Source organism: Lycium ferocissimum, chromosome 6, assembly GCF_029784015.1.
Source record: "Lycium ferocissimum isolate CSIRO_LF1 chromosome 6, AGI_CSIRO_Lferr_CH_V1, whole genome shotgun sequence".
Taxonomy (NCBI): Eukaryota; Viridiplantae; Streptophyta; class Magnoliopsida; order Solanales; family Solanaceae; genus Lycium; species Lycium ferocissimum.
Genome location: NC_081347.1, coordinates 52,549,450 through 52,558,328, shown reverse-complemented (window position 1 = coordinate 52,558,328; position 8,879 = coordinate 52,549,450). Strand labels below are relative to the sequence as shown.

Below are 8,879 nucleotides of genomic sequence, written 5' to 3'. Positions count from 1 at the left end.
TATCAGCTCCACTCTCTTTTAGGCATGCGGGGAGGGGCGGCTCAATAAATCGGTGGTCTAAAGCCAACTTTAATAGGAGACTTTTTTTTCTTCTCAATATTTTTTAAAAGAAAAATTAACCTATAAATCTATTATATGTAAAAATTAGGCATCATCCTCTCTTAATCGAATTAATCGGGAAATTTAATAGAGGTACCGAACACAGAATGAAAAAGGGCCCCCCAAAATTTTGGGGCCTAAAGCCCCCGCTTTAGTGGCTTGGCCCTCTGGCCGGCCCTGCACGCGGGTACAGAAAAAATAGAAAAATCAACTCCTAGATAGGATATTTTCAATAGTCAATCGCTACATAGTTATATCCATGATTTATTTGTTTCAATTGTGTATTTCTTAATGCTTCGTCTTAATATACAATGCATATTTTGCCTCAACTTTGAAATTTTTGAAATGTCTTGTTTTGGTGCAATGACTATTATTTCTTCTTTTTTAGGCCAACTTATAAATAAATTTGCTCGAACTCCGTCATTTTATCCAAATAAGGAAGTGCCGACGGTGTCTTTCTTCTTTCGATCCAATATTTATTTATTTCAATTGTCTATTTTTCTTTTCGGACCAAAATCAATTTATCAAAGATAACACTTAGAGCTCCATTATTTTAGCCAAATAAAAAAGATTTATCCAAAACAATGGAGTTGCAATTATGTACTTCATTTATGTTTCTTCTTTGGATGCAATAGCTAACTATTGCAACGGTATATTTTTTTCTTCAGGCCAAGACTATTAAAAAAAAAAAAAAAATTGGTTAGAGCTGTATTGTTATTAGCGAAATGAAATTTTTTAGCTAGAATAATGAAGTTCCAACACGTATAATTCTTTTTATATCTTATTAATATGCAATGATTATCTGTTACTATGTATTTCTTCTTTTTGGGTCAAATCTATAAAACATTTGGCTGAAACTCCATCATTTTTAGTAAAATAAAAATATTTAGCCTAAATTGAAATTTTTTAGCTAGAATAATGAAGTTCCAACACGTATGATTCTTCTTATATCTTATTAATATGCAATGATTATCTGTTACTATGTATTTCTTCTTTTTGGGTCAGATCTATAAAACATTTGGCTGAAACTCCATCATTTTTAGTAAAATAAAAATATTTAGCCTAAATAATAGAGTTCTGGCCTCTTTTTTTTTTTTTCTAATTTGACCCGAAAAAAGATGATAAAAAAAGAGTGAATTTGTAAAGGTAAAAAAAAAATACTTTTTTAAAATTATCACGTGAACAAAAAAGAAATATATGGGAGGAAAGTGTATGTCACTCTCTTGGTATAAGATCGTCCGGCGTTAAAGCCAAACAAATAAGCTAAGAATGAGAAGAACCAAAATAACTACAACAATCTATATATAATATATAAAGCTAGGCAATAGGGAGATGATGTGGCACCTCTCTATGGCTACCATTCCTAATTATCTTTTTTCTCTTTTTTTTGAACTTTTTCCTATTTTTTCTTTTCAATGTTATTTTCTAATTGTAAACTTAAATGCCTCTATATTAATTGTAGGAATAAATGCCTCTGTTGTTACTACTCCAAGCTTTTCTATTCCATATTGTATAAATGCTTAACATTTTCAACTTTAAAGTGCTGCTCTAACTTCTATTCTTCCCATACTTATTTCTGGAAAAAAGCTCCACGAAACCACCCACCAACCAATTTCAAAAGCCATTTGTTCTTTGCGCTATTAAAAATCTATTTGGGCTTAACTGCTGTTTTGAATTTGACTTAACTGTTGTTATTTTGTTTTGTGTTGCTCTGACTTGTCATGGAATTGATGAGTATTGCATAAATCTTTATATTTTACTCTCTTATATCCGTGTTTCATGGAATTGATCAATTCTTTATTTTCCTTTTAAATTTCTTTTGTGGCTTTGCTGATTCAGCTGTAAACTTGCAGTGATCGTGCAGTGAACACCTTTGTTGATATCATGATGCGCATGCCTTTTTCTCATGCTTTATATCAGGAGAGTTTTCTTATACAGTTTTTGGAACGTCATTTTGCAGATTTAAATTTATATAATCTTTATCTTATTACATGTGACACATCATAAATTTTTTTCGGTTTTTTGCACGATTTTTAGTGGCGGAGGGGGTGTTGGAAGAGGCTATTAGTGTGGATTTTTGAAATTATTGAACTTTAGATATATTGTAGAAAGATATCGTCGTTTTTTCCTACGTTGATGGATTTGCTCTTTTCAGGATCTTTTTAAGTAATTTCAGTGATCAATTTTGATTCTCCCACTTTCTTTCCTTATAGATGTGAGAAACATTTTTTTTCTCATCCTTTTTGTTAAAGAAAAAAATTAATTACCATATGTCCATATCCATATGATAATAATATATTTTTTCGTTCCCTCATTTCTTTTACAAACATTATGGCAATAATATTCAATTAAGTTTTTCACGGTTGAGCAAAAAAGACAAGTACACAGGAAGTAAATTGGAGGTTTTTTTTTTCCCGAAAAAAATGGAGATACACTTCTGATTAATTGGTTCAACGACATGATTTAGATACAATTTTTTTTACTACTGATTTTTATTTTAATAAAATATATAGAATTTATATAAGTGTTGTATCACCAAAACAATTACTAATAAAAAAAAGATGAAAATCATTTTCCCGTAAGAACAATTTTGAGTTAATGGCGTAATTGATTTGAATGATGTAAACATATAGCGCTGTTTTCTCTGCCTCATGAGTTTAGTTGTATGATGCATCACATTTCTAAACTCTAAATCAAATTAAAGACATATATTTGTGATTAATATATTTATCATATTAATCTTATCTATATAACGGACCCCATTATACATGAAGACTTTTATCTCGATAATTTAAGAAAATTATTTTAATGAAGTTTTTTCAAACCGCGCAAAGCGCAGACAAATTCACTAGTAGTAACATTAACAGCAGAACATGAACATACTAACAACAATCACAATAACATACTCAATGTATTCTCATAAATAATGTCTGGGGAGAATGATATGTACGCAGCAGAAACGACAATATATGGTAACATTAATTAACAGCAGAAGACAATTACTTAATTAGCCTTAAAACTACCATATTCTACGTCAAACAACGATACTGGACCTACAGGGTCCTACTTTGCAGCATGCTCTTTTGCCTTTTGCTCGAAAAGGTTCCATCATAGACACCTCTTACATTTTCTTTCGTCAATATTCCATCCTTACTTTTGCCTAAATCATATAAAGACATCCAATCTACAAAAGCATTTGCGCTACAAATATAAAAGATTGAGTTAAAATAAAATAAAATTAAGGAAAAGAGTCTCACCAATAAAGATAACTACACTTTTGATCAATTGGTAAATTCTAATCTTTGTGTTTGTAATATTTCACAATACATATTAAACCTTTAATTAATTAAAATGCGTGTTTTAGTCCCCATAAGAGATATATTATATTTGGATTATTTTCTTAAACTACATTACCCTTAAACATGGGAGTAACATATAAATTTAACATACCACATCAGTAACTAAATGAGTTTATATATAGTTAATTAACAATTAGTTAAATTTGTGAAGATTCATAAGCAAAATGATCAAAAGTACACATTTCAATTAGTTGAAAGTTAAATTTACTTAACTAAATATCATAATGATTGATATCAGAATTTATCGCTTCAAGGACTAAAAACACTAATTTTGCAAGGAAATAATAGAAGGCGACAATGAACAAAAACACTATACACAAATAAGTACTCCCTTTGTCCAAATTTATGTGGTGTGCTTTTTTTTTATTTTTTTAAGAGTGTTGCAAAAATGTCATACTTCCTTATGTAGAACTGTTTAACTGTATGTTATAGATTTAATGAGATAATTTATACTCTAACAAATGTATATAACTCATTTTAAAACATAAAATTAATTTTTTTCTTTGTTTCGTATATTTTATGCCTAGTCAATGACTGCCACAAAAATTGAGACGGAGGGAGTAACAACTAACAAGAAACACGGAAAAAGAGAGGATACCATCCCCAGTAGTCCTTTGGTTGTCTGTTAGTCTTGAGCAATTCTTTCACTTCTTTGTATGTTAAGGAATCTGCATTTTGATGTGCATGCTTCTTAAAGATCTCCTCAAACTTCTCTGGCACAAACCTTCAATAATAGCAATTTGCCAATTCAATTTAGTTACCATATCAAGTGTAACACTGTGCGAATCACTTTGGACATAGCTAGCCGGAAATTAATTTAGGGATAATTACCTTTTGGGATGCCCTAAAAAATAATAGGCAATTAATGTATATGTTTAGTATATTAATATAAGGCTTAATACATCGACAGTCTCTAAAACTTGTCAATAAATTTCATTTAGACACTCAAACTATAGCTTGTTTCAATTGTACACTTGAATACATGGTAAAACTGTTCATATTAGACACCTTCGCTTCAAAATTTGGAAAAAGTTTTGCGTGTGTTCTATAGCGCCTTTTAGGTAGTTAAGTTAACCTCTTAAAATAAGTCACCTAATTTAATTATACATATTAGCCTCAATAAGCTGTAAAATCTCAGACATGTTCTAATTGAGGCTGATGTGTACAATTAAAATAGATGACATGATATTTTATGTGACTAACTTACTTATCTAATAGACGCCAAAAAAAATTAAAAGATTAAACCAAAAGTGTCTAATAGGGACACCTTATCATGTGTTGAGGTGCTCAATTGGAACAAGCTGTAGATCGAGTATCTAAATGAAATTTGCTGGAAAGTTTAAGGGGTAGTCGATGTATTAAGCCTAAATATAAATACAAATATAAATATAAATATACATATTATATACATAATCAGTGTATATGTTTTGTATATTTTAGCTAGTCCTCGTAATTAAGATTGACCCACGGACCAAATGAAAAAGAGAAAATTACACCTTAAGTCACGGTATTGAAATTAAGCACATAAATAGCATAACTTTTCAAATTCTTCAAAAAGAACACTGTTTTTTTAACCTTTTTAGCATATTAAAAAAAGTATGTTAGGATAAGGAATATCCTCCAAATAAGGGGTTGCATGATATCTTTTATTCTTTTTCTTCATTTATCTCTTATTTTAAGGGATAAACCCATTATTTATCTCTCTTCTTTAACCATTAATATCTATATTTTTCATGTATATAGTATTTATTCAAGCCTTCATGTAGTTTCAAATCAACTCCTAATTCCTTTTTCATGTCACACTGAATATCTCTTGGAGTATAAATTGACTTGGGATCATCGCATTTGTCCGTGATCAATTTTCCAATAGGTTTGATGTAGCATTCCTTCATGAAAATAATCTTGCTTCATTCCCGCATATGTAAACATCTTCAAAATCTCTCACCTTGAATATATTTGATGCATGAAGGCTTTGATGACTTTAAAGTCCAATCACACTGATCATCCACACATACAAGATAATACTTGTAATATACAGAACATAATTTATCATACAACTTTAATAAAATTATACCACGTATATGATATTTTTTATACAACGTATAATCAATATATAATTTATGAAATGTATATATATATTTTATTACATAGGGTGTAATAAAATTATACCAATAATATTTTGCGTATAACAGCTTTATTAAACTACATCTAACAAAATTATATAAGTAATGTACATAATGCAATTATATACTGTAATCGTATTCCACATCTCACTCTCCACCGTATTAAATCAAAACTCTAATTTTATTATTCATGGATGAACAAAAACCAGACTAGAATAAGGAAAAAGTAAAAAAGGCAAAAAAAAAAAAGTACTCTACTAATATATCTTTCAGATTATGAAAAAAAGTGTAACAAGCAGTTACAAAGGATATAACGTCCCACGACATTGCCGCTTCTCGTTTCCTTATACTTAGGAAATTGCTTTACTATAAGACTCTTAATTAAATTGCTATCAGATGTTTATTGTATTTACCTGTTATGAGTATGTAAATACTTTTATATTTTTGTCTACTTATGTTTTTTTCCCAATGAAAAAGCCCCTTTATTTGCGAGGTATTCATGAATTTACCTCCCTTCAGCGTCATAGGCACCAGTATCACTGCCGTGCATGGCATATTTGATATCTTTTACCGCAATGGGGAAGAGCAAAGATGGGAATTTTCCCTATGCGACAGAAAAAAGCATTTACATAGTACTAATCAATATCCAGCCAGCAGTAGAAATTCATTTGACACATGCAAGAAATTCATTTGACACATGCAAGATAGATTAATTGCTTTCTTGCTTGATTAAAAGCAACACTAGGCATCAGAATTTAATTGTTTTGAGGATTCTATTCGTATCATATAAAATTCGAATGAATTCTATTGTTGAGAAAATTAATGCAAATCCTACCAAAAATATAACTTGCTTGTGACCCATGACCACTTTCAATGCCCTACTTTTATTTTGAAAATGATCCAAGTCTAAATTACTTTGCGAAACTTCATAAAAGGAAGTTTGTCATATACTGTGCGTTGGATGTGTTTTGGACAATTTTGTTGAGATTTATTTAATTAGAAATTCAGATCCATCAAGGTTCACCCAACTATCTATCCATTTTTATCCATAATCAAGTTTGTGTTAAAGTTAAAGTTCTGACTCTGCTATATTTCTTCCTTAGTAACTTGGGCTTAAGGAATATATCTTGTTTCGACAGGATACTCCTTCAATTAGCTAGTCTTTAATTATTGTCCTTTAGCAATCGAATTTTGCCCAGTGAGGCATAAGTTCTTTAGAAACTGAAGTCATGTCTGAGCATAACTTGTGAATATTATGATACGACAATATAACTTATGCCCCTGCGATTTTTTCTTTTTGTTATAAGGGGCATAAATTAAAGACCTGCATAAAATAGAGGACGAAAGTGCAAGTGACCCGATACAGTGTGGAAATTATTTCTTTTATTTCAGGTACTCTGCAGACCACTAAATTCGAAATGTTTTATATTTTTTCTTTTAGAATTTTAAGCAAATTGATTTTTATCAATTGTTTTTTGCATAATATTCTTTTAATATTTACTAATTTCAATGAATACCATAAAGAATTCACTCTTTTGCTGCCTGATTTACCTCATCCCCACCTACCCATATGTCACCCTCAATCATAATTTCACCTTTAGTCAGTGAAGTTTATCCACTATGGGAATTAAATCACAAAATTATATATATATTTTCTTTGTTACATTAAAAGAAATAAGCCATACATAGTGTCGGAGGATGGGGGCCAACCTCTTTCATGACCTATGGCCCCAGTGTCACTTGGTTAGCATTCATAGAACAAATAAGTTGGACTGGACTAGTTTTCCGTTAGGGAAAGAGACGGGGAAGGTAAAGTTGGCTGTAATTGATACAATTCGGATGGATAATATGAATTTTTTCAAGATATATAGTTAACCACTTTTTTAACCGTGAGAGGATGGATGTAATTCAGCTCGAACGAAGTGAGTGACCGACTGAAAAGGAGGCTCGATCTACAGAGAGAGAGGGGTCATTCAAATCCCGCTAGCTCCAGAACGGGGGCGGGGGCTTCAGACGGTTCGGCAAAACACTATAACAGTAAAAATACAAAACTTTACTCACTATGACAACAAAGTCCGTTTGATGGGAATGCATTTTTCATCATAGTAAGTTTAATGATTTTATTGCTATCGTGCATAAAGCTCATAAATTGCTTTAAGAGGGCAACAAATAGTCCCTTTTTTTTACTGTTATATGAGTAAAGGTTGGTGACTTTAATATCACAATGAATAAATTTAAATTACTTTAACGTAACAACAATGATTTTCATAACTTTACTGGTCAGTAACACCAACGAGCAAAAGATATATCAAAACCACTTATAAGGAAATTAAGTTATGCGTTTTGAATTACCGGTCGAGTCTTGTGACTGAGAGCAACATGAATGAGAACTGCAAAAAACATAGAATAGAAAAAACCACGGCCCATCTTCCTAAAAACTGACAAAATTAATAAATCAGAAAATAATTAGGACAAGTCAAGAAAGGGGAAAGCATACTATTAAAAAAAAAAAAATTAAAAAAAAAAGTTAAATCTACATTAGGTAAGAAAAGAAAGAAAAACCTTGGTACGTTTCTGAAGGGTAAATTATTTCATCATTATTAATATCAAAGAACATGACATGCTTTTCCAATGGAGTGAGCTCCTTATTTCCCATTATGCCTACATCGATTGGATGCAGATATATGAAATATAGGATAAAAAGATTAAGAAACTTTTGATCATAAAGGAGAAAGAAAATTGCATACGGTCAGCTTGATTGCTGCTAGTTGAGGTAGCCATGTGTAATCTATATCCAACGAAAATATATGTGTGTGTGGAGAAGAATGAAACTATATATAAAAAAATGTGGAATAAATAGAAGATGAAAGGGAGAACATAAATTGAGATTACGTAAAATAAAAAAAAATAAAAAAAATAAAACCGGTGTTACGTACCCGTTTTGGAGCCCCGACAAATATAGATTGGGCCCGCATACAGGGCAGAGCCAAAGACCAAGGTACGGGTTCGATTGAACTCAGTAACTTTGGGTTCAAGCTCTGTATTTGTCTCAAGAAATCTATTTAATAAGTACAGTTATTAATTGGGAAAGGGTCAAATTTACCCTCCAAGTATGGTTTATAAATTAAATTTGCCTTTGTCAAAGTTTGGGGGTCAAATTTGCCGTCCCCATTAGGATACTTAATAAGTTGCCCTTATATGGATGGAAGTTTGACTTGGACTCCACAATACAAAAAAATTAGCCACGTCGGATCTACGTAGGATCCCATACCCAACTCAATTAACCCATAACCCGAGT

The 8,879-nt window shown here is 30.9% G+C and overlaps 1 pseudogene; it reads right to left on the bottom strand.

Moving 5' to 3' along the window:
- Positions 1 to 2,991: 2,991 nt before the first annotated feature.
- On the bottom strand, positions 2,992 to 8,470 carry LOC132059802 (probable peroxygenase 5; annotated as a pseudogene).
- Positions 8,471 to 8,879: the final 409 nt, after the last annotated feature.